The sequence below is a fragment of the Mustela lutreola genome, chromosome 10 (genome assembly GCF_030435805.1).
Source record: "Mustela lutreola isolate mMusLut2 chromosome 10, mMusLut2.pri, whole genome shotgun sequence".
NCBI classification, from domain to species: domain Eukaryota; kingdom Metazoa; phylum Chordata; class Mammalia; order Carnivora; family Mustelidae; genus Mustela; species Mustela lutreola.
In genome coordinates, this window is record NC_081299.1 from 62,780,316 (window position 1) to 62,799,502 (window position 19,187).

Genomic DNA, 19,187 nt, shown 5'->3' on the forward strand with positions numbered 1-19,187 from the left:
ATGACAAACTAGCTTTGTTTCATCTCAAAATATGTGTAAAAATAGAAACTTAGAAAATAAACTTAAATTTAGGCAAATAATCCATATCCCCAACTAACTGATACAACACACAGTAGTCGTGATTAGAGATGCTTTGGCTGGGAGAAATGTAATAGAAATAGAAATAGAAATAGTAAAAGTAGAATAAAAATTTCAAGTGTGAACAAGTTTTATATGTTAAGATGCCCTTAAGACACTTGGCAGTTGTAGAACGCCTTTAGCGTGAGGGAAACCTTATTTGTTCCATTTGCCTGCAAGGCCTATGTGAATTTCTCCAGGAAGCAAGATGATTCAATGGCCAGACTGAAACTTGGGCCTCCATCTGGGCTGCAGGTCTAGTGCTCTTTCTACTACCCATAACTGCTTTCTACTCCAGACCTAGGCTAAGCAGAAACCAGCCCTCTTCCATTCCTGCTGCTTTTATGTGCCAATTTTAAAATAATAATAATAAAATTTAAATACATTTTAAAAAAGTAAAACCTTCCTTCCATTTTCTCTGCTCCAAAAATTCTCAAAGCACAAGCTACTTCCATTCACTGACACTAAACCTGATTCTTAAATACGTCTTTTATAAGATTGGGGGGAAACATTCTCTGGGGTGGGCTGTGTTATTCTGACTGTTTGGACAAGAGCAGAAAGCTACAGGTCTCTCTGTGAGATTAACACTGATAGCCATTTCTCATGCACATAGCAATTTCATATATACACCATAAAACCATGCTTACAATCTGCTTACTAAGGTCAAGCTTCCTCAGCAAACAATGAAACATGAACAGCTCCTACTGCAGTTTCCTCCAGAGAGCAGAATTAAATTAGATAGTTGTCTGCTTGTTATTTGACTCTTCTACTAACTCAGCTGGAGCCAACAGAAACATTGATCTAACATTGTGTAAGGCAGCCAGTATCTTTGAACAATTGCTTGACCCTTGGTTATTTCCTTTAAAATGTGAATTTTTAATAATTTGCTTCTAATATGAAATTCCTAATAAGAGTCTGTGAGTTAGGAATTTATTTTTAAGATTTTATTTTTTTATTTGACAGACAGAGATCACAGAGAAGCAGGCAAAGAGAGAGGAGGAAGCAGGCTCCCCACTGAGCAGAGAGCCCGATGAGGGGCTTGATTCCAGGACCCTGGGATCATGACCTGAGCTGAAAGCAGAGGCTTTAACCCACTGAGCCACCCAGGTGCCCCTGTGAGTTAGGAATTTTTTTTTTTTAAGATTTTATTTATTTATTTGACAGAGATCACAAGTAGGAAGAGAGGCAGGCAGAGAGAGAGGAGGAAACAGGCTTCCTGCTGCGGAGAGAGCCCGGTGTGGGGCTCGATCCCAGGACCCTGAAATCATGACCTGAGCCGAAGGCAGAGAGGCTTTAACTCACTGAGCCACCCAGGTGCCCGTGAGTTTGGAATTTTAAGAAATAAAGCATTTGGCATGATGCTTTGCTACATTACTAACATTCAATTAAAGAGTGAAGAGCATAAAAGTTCAATGTTTGCTGTGTTAATATGTGCCTGGCTCTATTTGTCCTGCCTCCTTTAGGGTATTGCTACTGGCTCCATGCCCCCTGCTCTCAAGACAGACTTATCAGGGCGCCTGTGTGGCTCAGCCTGTTAAGCATCTGCCTGTGACTCTGGTCATGATCCCAGGGTCTTGGAATCAAGCCCCACATCAGGCCCCTGCTCAGCGGGAAGCCTGCTTCTCCCTCTCCCTCTTCCCCTCCCCCCTGCTTGTATTCCCTCTCTCGCTATGTCTCTCTGTCAAATAAATAAATAAAATATTTTTTTAAAAGACAGACTTATCTGTTTACTAGCAGGCAAAGTAAATTTACAGTGCTGAATGACACCATTGAAAGCTTGGGACTGGCCTTGCTGAGCACACACAGACACACTTGCATATCCATTAAGTTGAAATTTTGCCAAGAACCTATTAGCCAATCCTAATGAACTGCTGTTTTTCATTTAAAACACCATTAGTTTCCTATGGTTTGTTGCTCACGGTAGAAGCAGCAAACACACCATCAAGTGGTTGGAAAAGGTGTTGCTTTGCTGGAAGCCCATATGTCTCTGGAGAATTCAAACTTGGCTTTGCTATGTGTCACCTTCCTTCCACTTCTGGAAATAATCAGGCATTCCAAATCTTTAAGACCACCTCCCAGAATACAGGAGGATTTTTTTTTTTTTTTAACACATCTCCTTGCTTAAAGGTTCTGGATAATTTATTTTGCTGTAAGCTGTGCAAAGGCTTGTTTTGCTTCTAAAAATCATTATATAATATTAATTCTATAGAACCAACAACTCTCATTCTAAACCTCTATATCAATAGATTAACAAAGAGACCCCTCTCAGAGTTTCTGAAAGCTTTCCCTAAGGTAGTTTTAAACATTTGATACATTATCATACTTTTTTTTTTATTTTTGAGAAAGAGAGAGAGAAAAGGGCATGCACACTCAAGGGGGAGGTTGAGAAGAGGAAGGAGAGAAAGAATTTTAAGCAGGCTCCATGCTGAGCATAGAGCCCCACGCAGGGCTCAATCTCACAACCCTGAGATCATGACCTGAGCTGAAACCAAGAGTCCAATGTTTAACTGACTGAGCCATGCAGATGCCCCCATTATAATACTTTTCAATAACAAAGCTCTCAGTAATAACAAGAGTCTGAGTTTCATTGATAGTGAAAACAATAAGTTAGTAGGAAAAAAGCTTCTTATTTTCTGAGGTTTGCTTTTGGTTTAAATATCTAAGAAGAGATGAAATATTAAGATGTCAAGAAAGTTGCTTTTTTGTTTTATTTTAAATAATACGTTCTCCGCATCAACTGCAGGGAATGCAATTTTAAGTTACTGTATCTCAGTATAGTTTTTTTCTTACAAAGAAGATGCAAAATGAAGAACTTAGTGAGCCAATTATATCTTTAACTCAGCAGACAATAAAACCATTTATAAACAATTCATTTAAAAAGTATAAGCAACACAAGAAATAGTAAATACATTTCTAGAACAACAGGAACCATTTCATGGTAGGAAGCATTAAAAAAAAAAAAAAAAGAACTATAGCACTGAGGCACCTGGGTTGTTCAGTCGGTTAAGTGTCTGCCTTCAGCTCAGGTCACAATCCCAAGGTCCTGAAGTGGAGACCCCCATTGTGCTCCATGCTCATGCTCTCTCTCGTTATCCTTGTCACTATCTCTCTCTCTAAAATAAATAAAATATTTTAAAATAAAAAAAAATAAAAACAATAGCATTGTTCCATTGAGTTCTATTTTATTTTGTATCAATTTCAGCTTCTTGTTAAAATTTTTATCTTGCAGCGCTTTCAACACAACTTGTCCAAAAATTAAAATAAGACAGTACACTAACCCAGTGTATTCTCCATGTGGAAGGTGAAAGCAAAAAGGAGGCAGAGCACGTGTGGGCAGAGCCGCCCACCCTGGGCTCGCAGCTCCCTGCAGCTGCCTGCACAGTGGCATTCAGCCCTGGTTGCAGACGTCATTAGGCATTTGGTGGTTGATTGACTGAATAATAAAAGACTTGTGGAGAGTAAAGAATTTCATAAACTGGAACAATTACAATCAGAGAGAAAGGGCCAGACTAATTGTGTGAGAGTGGCAGGTGGTCGATAAAGCTGTAGAGACCTGGAGTGTGCAAACTTCAGAAGCATTACATTTTGTAGGAACGCTCTCAGCAATCAAGAGGTTTTGGCCCTAGTGGAAGAGACAGAGGCTTCACAGATGACTATCTTCTCAGGAACCCAGACACGGTCAGAAACAGGCCAACATAATTAAGAAACTTGTTTTAGATCTACAAAGTTTGTCCTAATGTTTCTCCTGGAGGCAAGACCATGAGTAGTGTGAGCCCCGGTATGGATTCCCCCAGTAATCATGTTGTCAGATTTAGAATTGTTTGTGGACACACCATGCTATTGGCCCTGGTCTGCCTTGGACTTCATGGTTCTACCAACACTGCAGAACATTAGCAGTAGCTTGGATAGAAAATACCAGGACAAGGCTACCCTAAGACCCGTCTTGTTGCCAGCACTCCGAGACCCAGCCAACCCTTCCCTCAGTTTTCTGCTTCCTTCGGTGATCTTCCCCATGCTTTCACCTCTATTTGATTTTATTAGTCTCTAAGAAGTGGCCCTTGACTGTTCACAAGAAAGGAGGGTGTCTGAGAGATTTGACTGGATTTATTGGCCAGGGATGCCAAACCACATAACCTCCTCTTGAGTACACCTCCACAAAAAGAAGAAATGCGCTAAGATGAACAATAAAGGATTGTGAGATTCAGGTGCTCTACACAGGGCTACACTGAGAACGACAGAAACTAGGTAGGTTCTGTCCAATAAGCTTTAGCAGTCAAGCCAAACTGGAGCAGGATATAGTAAATTTAGGGTGGAAAAATCTGACTCTGAAAGTCACCATGTGTGGACTTGTGATTTTGCTTTCCTTTTCCTTAAATTTTTTTCTCTTATATATTTATTTAACCTTCTCTTTTACTTACATTTTGTTGTGTTAAAGTTCACTGAAAGGTAGCATAAAGAGTAGAAAAAAATATGGGCTATTGGGGAAAAGATGAGTTTGAAAGCTAGTGCTGTCCACTGCTTCTCTAATCCCCAATTTCTTTATACTGAAAGTGATCCAAAGTCTGCCTGGCAAGGTTGTGGTAAAGACTGTAAATGAGGCATGAAAAATGCTTGGTGTATAACAGGCAGTCAAAAATGGTAGCATGTTACTATTTGGGGGGAAAAGTCCCAATCTTACTTCAGAAGAGCTAATGAAAAAGATTAGTTGTTTAGAGCTAGGCCAAGATAGCAAGGTCCAAAAATGTTGTGTTGAGAAAAGGACTGTTCTAGTTTACCACTCTCTCAATCTCTTTCTCTCTCTCGTTCTCTCTCTTAAGACTGTCTATGGTTGGCCCTTATTAAGAACTTCTTTCTCAATTCAGTGACCACATCCCCCCCAAAATTCCTTTCTTGGCTACAGTATAGTATACAGACTCTCTCTCTTTTTTTCTTTCTTTTTTCCTTTCTTTCTTTCTCTTTTTCTTTCTTTCTTTCTTTTAAAGATTTTGTGTTTATTTATTTGACAGAGATCACAAGTAGACAGAGAGGGGAAGGGGAAGCAGGCTCCCTGCTGAGCAGAGATCCTGATGTGGGGCTGGATCCCAGGACCCTGGGATCATGACCTGAGCCGAAGGCAGAGGCTTTAACCCACTGAGCCACCCAGGTGCCCCCAGACTATTTCTCACATATAGTCCCTTCTCTATTCTCAATTGTACCAACTTCTTTTAGGGTCTTAATATCTTTGCCCTGGATTATATGATTTCTTAAGTAATTTTTCTGCCTCTGGTTTCTTTTTCTGACTATTCATTCTATATATTATTGCTAGATTTATTTTCCTAGATCTCAGCCACATTTCTGTCATTCACTCTGCTCAAAAAAATAGTTCCCTAGTACCTATGAACTTAAACTCAAGCTTCCCAGTGAATAATTCAAACACATCCATAATGTAGGCCTGATTTATCTTTCCCACTTTATCTCTGTGTTCATCAGTCAAACAACTCTTCCCTCAATACAACCACACTATCACTTTTCTCATCTTTTCCCCGTGTGAAATGTCTGTCATCCCATCTCCGTAAGCACACTTCTCAATTCAGCTGCCTTTTTTCCTCAAAACCTTTCCTTGAGTGTACAAACCACTTCCTCACCCCTCCCTCACTCAATCTGACCAATGGAGGAGCAGGGTCTATGTCTTTTGATTTTGTTTTTATAATTCTCCCAGTACCTCAGATAAGGCCTCACATGTTACAGGAAGTCAATAACTATTTTTAACTACATAAATAAATGAGCATATTAAAAGTCTCTTGGAGGCGGGCGCCTGGGTGGCTCAGTGGGTTAAAGCCTCTGCCTTTGGCTCAGGTCATGATTCCAGGGTCCTGGGATCGAGGCCCGCATCAGGCTCTCTGCTCAGCAAGGAGTCTGCTTCCTCCTCTCTCTCTCTGCCTGCCTCTCTGCCTACTTGCGATCTCTGTCTGTCAGATAAATAAATAAAAATCTTTTAAAAAAAGAAAAGAAAAGTCTCTTGGAGGCAAGTTTCTACGAAAGAAAATGGCAAAATAGACAAGAGAACAAGGATGCATTTTCCTGATTCATCATGCAAAACGATATTGCAGAAAGTCAGAACCAACAGTTATGGTGAATATTTGCCTTTTTTTTTCTTCCTGGCTACTCAGCATCAGAACTCCCAACCCAGGTTTAGAGAAGGCCCCACATATGAGAGAGAGTTTACCGCCCACTATAAAGCTGAAAAGGAGACTCACTTTCCCAGTCTCTCTAGCAGCTGGAGTGTGGCACCTGACCTAGGCCTGGGACTAGAGCCACTTGGGACTATGGATGTGGAACGGATGGCACAGAAAAGCAGGGATGGGGAGAATCCAGCCCGGTGGTGCTGACGGCAGCAGCAATGCATGGTTTCCAGCTGTAGCAATGGCATCTCTGCTAATAAGGCAAACTGCAGCATCTAGTGTTCATGCCCTCACAGGACAAGAGCTCATGATACTGGCAGTGTTTCCAGGAGCCCAGCTCCACTTCATTCACCCTCTTTTCTACGGCTGGTTCTGCAGCCTCCCCAGCAGCTCTGTCAGCTACACTGATGCCTTTTAATAAATTGATTTCCCACTTAAGTCAACCAAGGTATCACGTCCTGCTGCTTGCCACCCCCTGCCCTTGACTTGTGCCCCAGGCTTTCCAAGTTGTTGAGAGACCTTCTACCCCACAGCCAGATTCTCTCAGCTATGTTTGTACCCTCATTATCTCTCATCAACAAAAGTTAACACCCCTACAGGCTACCTACATTAATTTTTAGGCAAACATGCTCTAAAGTTAGATTGCACATTGATCTCTGTAAATAACCTATCATTTATTTCTTCTAAACAAATCAGTCTAAATGAGAGCTTGCCATCAGGACACCAGTCATGCACTAAAATTTCAAAGTATACCAGAATCGCAAAACGTCTCCTCCTCTATTTTTGTAGACTTCCAAAATACTAGCAATAGTTAGATTTGACACCTCTGCTATGACTATAAACTCAGAATTTTCCCAACAAATGTGTCATTAATTAAGCATGTCTCAGGGAAACCACATAATTTATAAATAATTCGTATATAGGACATGGCTTTGTGGTTAAGAGCATGGACTCCCTTGCCTGGAGTCAGTCTGCAGTGGGATCTTGGACAAATTACTATTAAATCCCGTATGCTTTAGTTTTCTCTTCTTTAAAATGGGAATAATAAAGAGTTGCGAGGATTAAATGATAATGATATGATACTCACAAAACGATGAAAACAGTACCTGATGCAGTAAACAGCATTGAAATGTATGCTTTTGTTATATCCTGAATTCTGCCTCTACAGGAAAACTATTAAAAATGCATGACAGTGATTTGTGCTATCATCAAGTAAAATTCTCTCTCCTTAGTAGAGGACATTCCCTGCCTCCCCATGCTTACGTGGGGCCGTGCTTCCATCTCCCACTGGTGAATAAATAGAATAAATTAGAGTGTTTAAATGGCAGCTTGAGATTCTCTAGAGCACTCTTTTCCCTCTGGCAAAGCAACTAGGAATGTTTGACATGGTGGAAACTAGGGAACTGGAGTAATTAACATGAGCACAGGGTGCCCTGCTGCTCTGAGGGGGTATGTGTGTGTGAGCACAAGATAAACCTTTGTTTTAAGACACTGGCCTTTTGGAGAGTGTTTGTTACACAGCATAACTTTTACTCCCCTGAGTAATGCAGAAAGAAAGGCAGTTATCTGGATATTTCAATTAAATATTATTCTCTATTCCAGTGAGTTCCATCCTTAGGAATATACCTTTAGTGACATATTACCAGTAAAGAATAAGTGAGGAATGCTGCCTAGCTCAGTGATGTCCCCAAATATCTGCCTTGTCTCTGCCTTTCCTTAGGGGCCTGAAATTTCATCCTGAAGATATTTTGGGACTCAGTCTCAAGTTGTCCCTTAGAATCAGCATAAAACCTGGGGTAGTAAATGCATAAATCACCAAATCTTTATGCACACAAGTGAATGCATTTATCCATTCTATTTCCAGGAAGAATCAGGGCAGGCAAAGAGTTATTTTGGAGATAAACTTGGAAGGTCTTTCTGATATGTAATTCAGAAAAGAATTATGTATGTGGGAGAAAAGCATGGCAACTATTCAATTATGGTAATAGTTATCTAAGATCCATGCTCACTCAATATTAGCCAGACCCAGTCAACTACAAGGACGACTGTTCAGTACAGCCTCAGTGACGTGCTTAAGGCCACCTTGGTAAGTTATTGCAAAATTCATGTCTGACTCCCCATGTCAAGACTTTAACCACTAAATCCTGCTGTTACTTTGTCAGTTCTAAGGCAGGGGCCAAGATGGTTGAGAAGAAAGAGGCAACAAACCAGACACATAGGAAGGAGAAGAAATGAACAAGAGAGGTAGAGAGTAAACCCCTTCCTGATCTGGAGTCCCGTGCCTCTCAGTGACTTGCACCAGAGGGCCATGTACAGGCAGGCTTAGGTTGATTTCTTGTACCTACCCTCTTTTACCTACCTAACTCCCTTATGCACTTCATTTCTAGATCCACCACTTACTAGCTATTAGAATCTAGGCAATTTTACCTAATATCTTTGTGCCTTAGGTTTCTCGTCTGTAAAAAAAAAAAAAAAAAAAAATAGGAGTTACTGTTAGAATTAAATAAGACAATGAATGCCAAGCACTTACCCCTGTGCCTAGCATATAGCATGCATGCGAAAAATGTTAGCTGCTATCATTAGGTTCATCATCTCATTTTCAACTAAAATGGGGTCTTTTGCCAGAGCATCCCACAAGCACTGACTGCACTATCTCTTAAAGTGCATGAAAATTAGTCTTAGAATTTCCAAGTCAAGCAGAACAAGTCTCTCTGCTTTTTGTAATTCTTTCAGAATGCCAAGGCAACATACCAGTTACTCATCTAAGCAGCTACTAGTTTTTCAGATCTTCCATCCAGTTAACCTCATTCTATTCTCTGAAAACCGAAGACTGGGCATAAACTGAGCCTAGTGCAGAGGAGCACCTTACCATGTTTCCAATGAGTCTAGAAACCCTAGATTGTTTTCCTCTCTGCATAAACCATATGTGTGCATAGTTAGTGAGCTACTTATGTCCTACAAATCCTCTCAGATGTCCTAGTACCTACATTTCAATGATTTCCAAGTGTAAAATGGAATGAAATGCATGTTTTTCCACATCATTTCTTTTTTCATTCTGAAACTCACTTTCAAGTCAAAGCTACTTTCTCTTGTCCAATCTTCCTTAAAAAATAAGCTGACCTATGTAGTCTCTATCCTTCAGAATCTTAGCACCAGATTAAGATTTGGCTATAGCTGGAGGAAAAAACCTAGAAATACAGTGACCTCAGGTGAAAACAAGAAAAGTAAAAGTCTGTTTTCTATTTTGGGCAATCACCCTGTTGATACTATCTCTATTTACACATTATCCTTGTTAGCAATTCAAGGACAGTAACTATATCATATTAATCTCTGTATCTCAGAATTTAGCATAGTGCATGATCTACTAGTTGAAACTCAGGAAAAGTTTGTGCACCCAAATTAAATTGTAAGAGTGTAAAATGTGATTCGATCAGATAATCTCATTGTGGAAGTTGTTAGTCCAAGTGACACAGAGGTTAAATTAGCTTATCTAAGAAGGTACTATTTAGCATAATAAACTAAACCTGACAGGCATTCTCAGTGTCAGAACCAATTTATAATGATTTATTTAGGAAAAAATAAATGATAGCTATCACATAACTACATATACCACCTGTGCAACTCTGCCATGTCAGTGTCTGACCTGACCTGGCTTACAATCCTAAGGATATGGATATGTAGAATTGTCAAGAATTGTCAAGAATTGTCAAGAATTGTCAAGAATCTGAGAGATTACCTACCCAACCCCTCAGTTTAAAGATAACAGAACAAAGGTCCTGAGCAATAAATAATTGGCCTCAGGCACATAGCTAGTTAGTGCCACTGATTAAGGCTCAGTTTTCCGGGCGCCTGGGTGGCTCAGTGGGTTAAAGCCTCTGCTTTCGGCTCAGGTCATGGTCTCAGGGTCCTGGGATCGAGCCCTGCATCAGGCTTTCTGCTCAGCAGGGAGCCTGCTTCCTCCTCTCTCTCTCTCTGCCTGCCTCTCTGCCTACTTGTGATCTGTCAAATAAAAAAAAAAAAAAAAAGACTCAGTTTTCCTTTCTTCCCACAATGCCAAGTAGTTCACAGAATACACACTTACTAGAGGGTCACTAAGGACATCATTTTGCATGTAGTGTAAGCAGTGGTTCAACTCTGGTTGAATGACAGAATCTTCTCTGCAGCTATTTTTTTTTTTTAAGATTTTATTTATTTATTTGTCAGAGAGAGAGAGAGTGAGCACAGGCAGAGTGGCAGGCAAAGACAGAGGGAGAGGCAGGCTTCCTGCTGAGCAAGGAGCCCAATGTGGGACTCGATCCCAGAACACTAGGATCATGACCTGAGCCAAAAGCAGCCATTTAACCAACTGAGCCACCCAGGCATCCCTCTCTGCAGCTTTTAAAGGAATGCATGCCTGGGCCATATCCTTAGAAACTCTGGTAGTGAAGCTGGGGCTTGGTGACAGCGGAATTCACTGCCAATTTCAGCAATAACCATTCCTAATATTGCAAATCTAAACACGTCTAATAGTATCTTAAATTGTTGTTGTTGCTGCTGCTGCTGTTGCCGATTGGGAGTAGTTCTCGTTAGAGAATGTATTCTAAGCAAAGAGACTGCAGGGTCAGTTGACCTAGATCCTAAAAGTCACAAACTAGTTTCATGTTAAAACTAGGTCCAAAAGGAGGAGTCAAGATGGCAGAGAAGTAGCAGGCTAAGACGACATCAGGTAGCAGGAGATAAGCTAGATAGCTTATCTAACCACGGCAAACACCTACAAATCCAATGGGAAATCGAAGAGAAGAAGAGCAACAATTCTAGAAACAGAAAATCGATCACTTTCTGAAAGGCAGGACCTGCAGAGAAGTAAATCCAAAGTTACGGGAAGATAGACCACGGGGGGCGGGGCTGGCACCCGGCAAGCGGGAGCAACAGAGCACAAAATCAGGACTTTTTATAAAAGTCTGCTCCATGGGGGTGCCTGGGTGGCTCAGTGGGCTAAAGCTTCTGCCTTTGGTCGAGTCATGATCTCAGGGTCCTGGGATCGAGTCCCACATCAGGCTCTGAGCTCAGCGGGAGACTATTTCTTCCTCTCTCTCTGCCTGCCTCTCTGTCTACTTGTGACCTCTGTCTGTCAAGTAAATAAATAAAATCTAAAAAAAAAAAAGTCTACTCCACGGAGGGACATAGCTCCAGAGGGTAAACTGGGGGGAAGCCCACTCAGGGTCAATGTAACCCCAGGTCCCATGGGATCACAGAAGGACCGGGGCTGTCTGAGTGTCGCAGAGCTCACAGGTATTAGAGCAGGAAGTCAGCAACAGCGACAAAGCCGAGGAGTGAGCTCTCAGATCAGGGTTACCTTGAACGGGTCGCAGGCTGGGTGAGCTCTGAGCCCAGCCGGAGGCCACGGAGATGGAAACGACCGAGCGCTTCTCTCCAAGTGCAAGCGATTGAGTGCTTTCCTCCAAGCGCGACCAGAGGCCAGGGAAACGGGGGCGGTTGGGCACTCTTCTCTGAGGTCGCACTGAGGAGCGGGACCCCGAGCTCTCAGCTCCTCTGGGCCATAGATTAGGAGGCGGCCATCTTCATTCCCGGTCCTCTGGAACTCTATGGAAAGCGCTCAAGGACCAAAAGCTCCTGAAAGCAAACCCAAGCGGATTACTTAGCCCAGCCCCTGGTAAGGGCGGTGCAATTCCGCCTGGGGCAAAGACACTTGAGAATCACTACACCAGACCCCTCCCCAAAAGATCAACAATAAATCCAGCCAAGACCAACTTCACTAATCAAGGAGAACAGCGGAATTCCAGAGGAGGAAAAAGCAAATCTTATCTGGACAAAATGACAAGGCAGAAAAACCACAGAAAAAAGAACAAGAGGCAGTACCAAAGGCTGGGGACCTAATCAATACAGACATTGGTAATATGACGGATCTAGAGTTCAGAATGACGATTCTCAAGGTTCTAGCCAGGCTCGAAAAAGGCATAGAAGATATTAGAGAAACCCTTTCTGGAGAGATAAAAGCTCTTTCTGGAGAAATAAAAGAACTAAAATCTAACGAAGTTGAAATTTAAAAAGCTATTAATGAGGTGCGATCAAAAATAGAAGCTCTTACTGCTAGGATAAATGAGGCAGAAGAAAGAATTAGTGACATAGAAGACCAAATGACAGAGAATAAAGAAGCTGAGCAAAAGAGAGACAAACAAATACTGGACCAGGGGGAGAGAACTTGAGAGATAAGTGACACCATGTAACGACTCAACATTAGAATAATTGGGATTCCAGAAGAAGAAGAAAGAGAGAGGGGAGCAGAAGGTATATTGGAGAGAATTATTGTAGAGAATTTCCCTCATATGGCAAAGGGAACAAACATCAAAATCCAGGAGTTGGGGGTGCCTGGGTGGCTCATTGGGTAAAGCCTCTGCCTTTGGCTCAGGTCATGGTCCCGGGGTCCTGGGATCAAGCCCCACATCAGGCTCTCTGCTCAGCTGGGAGCCTGCTTCCCCCTCTTTCTCTCTGCCTGCCTCTCTGCCTGCTTGTCATCTTTGTCAAATAAATAAATATTTTTTTAAAAAAATCCAGGAGATGCTAAGAAAACCCCTCAAAATCAATAAAAATAGGTCCACAACTCATCACCTGATCATAAAATTTACAAGTCTTAGTGACAAAGAGAAAATCCTGAAAGCAGCCCGGGACAAGAAGTCTGTAACATACAAGGGTAAAACATTAGATTGGCAGCGGACCTATCCACAGAGACTTGGCAGGTCAGAAAGAATGGGTATGATATATTCAGAGCACTAAATGAGAAAAACATGCAGCCAAGAATACTATATCCAGCTAGGCTATCATTAAAAATAGAAGGAGAGATAAAAAGCTTCCAGGACAAACAAAAACTGAAAGAATTTGCAAACACCAAACCAGCTTTACAGGAAATATTGAAAGGGGTCCTCTAAGCAAAAAGAGACCCTAAAAGTAGTAGATCAGAAAGGAATAGAAACAATATACAGTAACAGTCACCTTAAGGCAATACAATGGCACTAAATTCATATCTCTCAATAGTTACCCTGAATGTAAAGAGGCTAAATGCCCCAGTCAAAAGACACAGTGTATCAGAATGAATAAAAAAACAAAACCTATCAATATGCTGCCTACAAGAAACTCATTTTAGACCCAAAGACACCTCCATATTTAACGTGAGGGGGTGGAAAACAATTTACCTAATGGACATCAGAAGAAAGGGTGGCAATCCTTATATCAGATCAATCAGATTTTAAGCCAAAGACTGTAATAAAAGATGAGGAAGGACACTATATCATACTCAAAGGGTCTGTCCAAAAAGAAGACCTAACAATTTTAAATATCTATGCCCCTAACATGGGAGCAGCCTACTATATAAACTAATTAATAACAAAATCAAAGAAATACATCAAACATAATACAATAATAGTAGGGGACGTTAACATACCCCTCTCTGAAATGGACAAATCATCAAGAAAAAGATCAACAAGGAAATAAATGACACACTGGACCATATGGACATCACAGATATATTCAGAACATTCCATCCCAAAGCAACAGAATATACATTCTTCTCTAGTGCACATGGAACATTCTCCAGAATAGACCACATCCTGGGTCATAAATCAGGTCTCAATTGATACCAAAATATTGGGATCATTCCCTGCATATTTTCAGACCACAATGCTCTGAAGCTAGAACTCAATCACAAGAGGAAATCTGGAAAGAACCCAAATACATGGAGACTAAACAGCATCCTTCTAAAGAATGAATGGGTCAACCAGGAAATTTAAGAAGAATTGAAAAAATTCATGGAAACAAATGATAATGAAAACACAATGGTTCAAAATCTGTGGGACAGCAAAGGCAATCCTGAGAGGAAAATATATAGCAGTACAGACCTTTCTCAAGAAACAAGAAAGGTCTTAAATACACAACCTAACCCTATACGTAAAGGAGCTGGAGAAAGAACAACAAAGAAAGCCTAAACCCAGCAGGAGAAGAGAAGTCATAAAGATCAGAGCAGAAATCAATGAAATAGAAACCAAAAACACAATAGAACAAATCAATGAAACTAGGAGCTGTTTCTTTGAAAGAATTAATAAGATTGATAACCCCCTGACCAGACTTATCAAAAAGAAAAGAGAAAGGACCCAAATAAATAAAATCATGAATGAGAGAGAAGACATCACAACCAACACCAAAGAAATACAAATAATTATAAGAACATATTATGAGCAACTCTATGCCAACAACTTTGACAATCTGGAAGAAATGGATGCATTCGTAGAGACATATAAACTACGACAACTGAACCAGGAATAAATAGAAAACCCAAACAGATCCATAACCAGTAAGGAGATTGAAACAGTCATCAAAAATCTCCAAACAAACAAAAGCCCAGGGCCAGACAGCTTCCCAGGGGAATTCTACCAAACATTCAAAGAAGAATTAATTCCTATTCTCCTGAAACTGTTCCAAAAAATAGAAATGGAAGGAAAACTTCCAAACTCATTTTATGAGGCCAGCATCACCTTGATCCCAAAACCAGACAATGATCCCATCAAAAAAGAGAATTACAGACCAACATCCTTGATGTACACAGATGCAAAAATTCTCACCAAAATACTAGCCAATAGAATACAACAGTAGAGGGGCACCTGGGTGGCTCAGTGGGTTAAAGCCTCTGCCTTCGGCTCGGGTCATGATCCCAGAGTCCTGGAATCGAGCCCCACATTGGGCTCTCTGCTCAGCAGGGAGCCTGCTTCCCTCTCTCTCTCTCTGCCTGCCTCTCTGCCTACTTGTGATCTCTGTCTGTCAAATAAATAAATAAAATCTTAAAAAAAAAAAAAAAAGAATACAACAGTTACATTAAAAGGATTATTCACCATGAGCAAGTGGGATTTATTCCAGGGATGCAAGGTTGGTTCAACATCTGCAAATCAATCAATGTGATACAACACATCAATAAAAGAAAGAACAGAATCATATGATATTCTTAATAGATGCTGAAAAAGCATTTGACAAAGTACAGCATCCCTTCCTGATCAAAAACCTTCAAAGTGTAGGGATAGAGGGCACATACCTCAATATCATCAAAGCCATCTATGAAAAACCCACTGCAAATATCACTCTCAATGGAGAAAATCTGAAAGTTTTTCCCCTAAGGTCAGAGATACGGCAGGGATGTCCATTATCACCACTGCTATTCAACATAGTACTAGAAGTCCTAGCCTCCGCAATCAGACAACAAAAAGAAATTAAAGGCATCCAAATTGGCAAAGAAGAAGTCAAACTATCACTCTTTGCAGATGATATGATACATTATGTGGAAAACCCAAAAAACTCCACTCCAAATATGCTAGAACTTGTAAAGGAATTCAGTAAAGTGTCAGGATATAAAATCAATGCACAGAAATCAGCTGCATTTCTCTACACCAACAACGAGACAAAGAGAAATTAAGGAGTCAATCCCACTTAGAATTGCACCCAAAACCAAAAGATATCTAGGAATAAACCTAACCAAAGAGGCAAATAATCTAGACTCATAAAACTATAAAGTACTCATGAAAGAATTTGAGGAAGACACAAAGAAATGGAAAAATGTTCCATGCTCATGGATTGGAAGAACAAATATTGTGAAAATTTCTATGCCACCTAAAGCAATTTACACATTTCATGCAATCCCTATCAAAATCCCGCCCATTTTTTTCAAAAAAATGGAACAAATAATCCTAAAATTTATATGGAACCAGAAAAGACCTCGAATAGCCAAAGGAATATTGAAAAAGAAAGCCAAAGTTGGTGGCATCACAATTCCGGACTCCAAGCTCTATTACAAAGCTTTCATCATCAAGAGAGTATGGTACTGGCAAAAAAACAGACACATAGATCAGTGGAACAGAATAGAGAGCCCAGAAATAGATCTTCAACTCTATGGTCAACTAATCTTCGACAAAGCAGGAAAGAATGTCCAGTGGAAAACAGACAGCCTCTCCAACAAATGGTGCTGGAAAAACTGGACATCCATATGCTAAAAAATGAAATTGGACCATTTCCTTACACCACACACGAAAATAGATTCAAAATGGATGAAGGACCTCAATGTGATAAAGGAATCCATCAAAATCCTTGAGGAGAACACAGGCAGCAACCTCTTCAACCTCAGTCACAGCAACTTCTTCCTTGGAACAATGCCAAAGGCAAGGGAAGCAAGGGCAAAAATGAACTACTGGGACTTCATTAAGATCAAAAGCTTTTGCACAGCAAAGGAAACAGTTAACAAAACCAAAAGACAACTGACAGAATGGGAGAAGATATTTGCAAACGACATATCAGATAAAGGGCTAGTATCCAAAATCTATAAAGAACTTACCAAACTCAACACCCAAAGAACAAATAATCCAATCAAGAAATGGGCAGAGGACATGAACAGATATTTCTGCAAAGAAGACATCCAGATGGCCAACAGACACATGAAAAAGTACTCCACATCACTTGGCATCAGTGATATACAAATCAAAACCACAATGAGATACCCCCTCACACCAGTCAGAATGGCTAAAATTAACAAGTCAGGAAATGACAGATGCTGGCGAGGATGTGGAGAAAGGGGAACCCTCCTACACTGTTGGTGGGAATGCAAGCTGGTGCAGCCACTCTGGAAAACAGCATGGAGGTTCCTCAAAAAGTTGAAAATAGAGCTACCCTATGACCCAGTAATCACACTACTGGGTGTTTACCTTAAAGATACAAACATAGTGATCCAAAGGGGCACGTGCACCCGAATGTTTATAGCAGCAATGTCCACAATAGCCAAACTATGCAAAGAACCTAGATGTTCATCAACAGATGAATGGATAAAGAAGAGGAGGTATATATACACAATGGAATACTATGCAGCCATCAAAAGAAATGAAATCTTGTCCTTTGCAATGACATGGATGGAACTAGAGGGTATTATGATTAGCTAAATAAGCCAATCAGAGAAAGACAACTCTCATATGATCTCACTGATATGAGGAAGTGGAGATGCAATGGGCAGGGGGTAGGGGGTAGGAGATGAATAAATGAAATAAGATGGGATTGGGAGGGAGACAATCCAAAAGAGACTCTTAATGTCACAAAACAAACTGAGGGTGGCCAGGGGCAGTGGTGTAGGGAGAGGGTGGTGGAGTTATAGACATTGGGGGAGGGTATGTTCTATGATGAGTGCTATGAAGTGTGTAAAACTAGCGATTCACAGACCTGTACCCCTGGCGCTAATAATACATTATATGTTTATTTTTAAAAAATTTAAAATTTAAAAAAAAAGGAATTGTCAAGTGAGCAATTCTCAGCAAAGTCTCGTACAGAGGATCCTAAATTGTGAAATGCATGCATTTCCCTACTGATAACTGTTAGTGTCTGGGAATGGTGAGAGATGATGGACAACACTTCAGAGAGGGCTGTCTTTATTGTGTGTGTGTGAAGATACTTAAAATTTAAGGTCAAGTTCTCAGATTTTAAAGTATAAAATCCACCTGAATCTTGTTTAAAACGCAGATACCATCCCCAGAGAATCTGATTCAACAGGTTGAACTGGAGCCCTTGCTTGAATCTGCCTTTTTTAACCAGCACATCAGAAACTCTCAAACAGGTGGTAAGAAACTCTGCTGCAAATGATGTAGGCTGTCTCACTAACAGCTCCCCATTTTAGAAAGACCACTGGTCTTGAGTTCAGGCCTCTAGGCCTCTGCCAGATTCAGCTCCCTCTCTACAGGTCCCCACCACTTCTCTTGTATTTCTTGTCCAAGCACAGAATTCCATTCAAACACCCTGAACTCATGCCAGTGCAGCAATAGCCACAATAACAAAAATTAGATGAATTCTTACCAGTGATTACAAAGTGGTTTGTCTACACTATGAAGTCTACAGTATGAAGGAGAATTGCGCTATAACTGGACAATTCCATAGGGAAAACACCCAGACCTATTTTACTGAATGGGAAAATCCAGTGAAAAGAGTTGACCCAACCACCTTATCTACATACTGGCTTAAGTAAAAAGGATTGAAGTTGAATACATTATTTCCTATCAAGGAAGAAACAAAGCAAATACTTGGAAAGCCAATGAAGCCATTAAAAATTCTAGTCACTTCTATGAAACCTCAGTGGTGTTTTGTCCCCTCCCCTCCACCCAAGCTATCATGATTACCACCCAGACCATTGAACTGTGTTTCTAACCATTAGAAAATCAGCAGCCTACAGTGGCATACTGTGTGTGGGATTGATTGGGTTATAATATTTTAAAAGAATGTGAGGTACCAAGTCATTATTTCAATATTGTTAAAAAATTAATTAGAACTTTTCAGAATGGTTTCAGAATGTCAAGGTTTAATTAACGTATTTATTTAATAGATCCTTAATGTGACTTTCTTTGCAGAAAGTCTGTGGATTTTTTAGTATTTAATAGTCTAGTGGGAAAGAGGAAGAGTTGATTTTTGTTTTTATTGGAGAGCTGAAATACACTCATTGTCATTTTATCACATTAGTAACTCTTTGTGTTGCAGGTAAAGCATTATTAATTCATGTCCAATGAGAAATATAGAACACTTTTGATGATGTAGCAAAAACTAAATAATAAAAGCTGCCATCTGAAGGGAAGGGGAGGAACAGACCAGTCCTTTAGATGAAAACATATAATTCAAGTAAATGGTCAAATGTATAGCAGCTTTATTTCCTCACAATCAAAAAGAAATGCCTGTTTTAAATTTCATTCCTTTTGGGGGGAGGAATTATTTTTTTTTAATATTTTATTTATCTATTTGACAGAGATCACAAGTAGGCAGAGAGGCAGGCAGAGACAGAGAGATGGAGAAGCAGGCTCCCCGCTGAGCAAGGAGCCTGATGTGGGGCTAGATCCCAGGACCCTGGGATCA

The 19,187-nt window shown here is 40.5% G+C and overlaps 1 protein-coding gene across 2 annotated transcripts in view; it reads right to left on the reverse strand.

Moving 5' to 3' along the window:
• Window positions 1-19,187, reverse strand: part of SLC44A5 (solute carrier family 44 member 5) — a 403,850-nt gene that overhangs the window by 251,163 nt on the left and 133,500 nt on the right. The gene's annotated exons all lie outside the window — the stretch shown is intronic.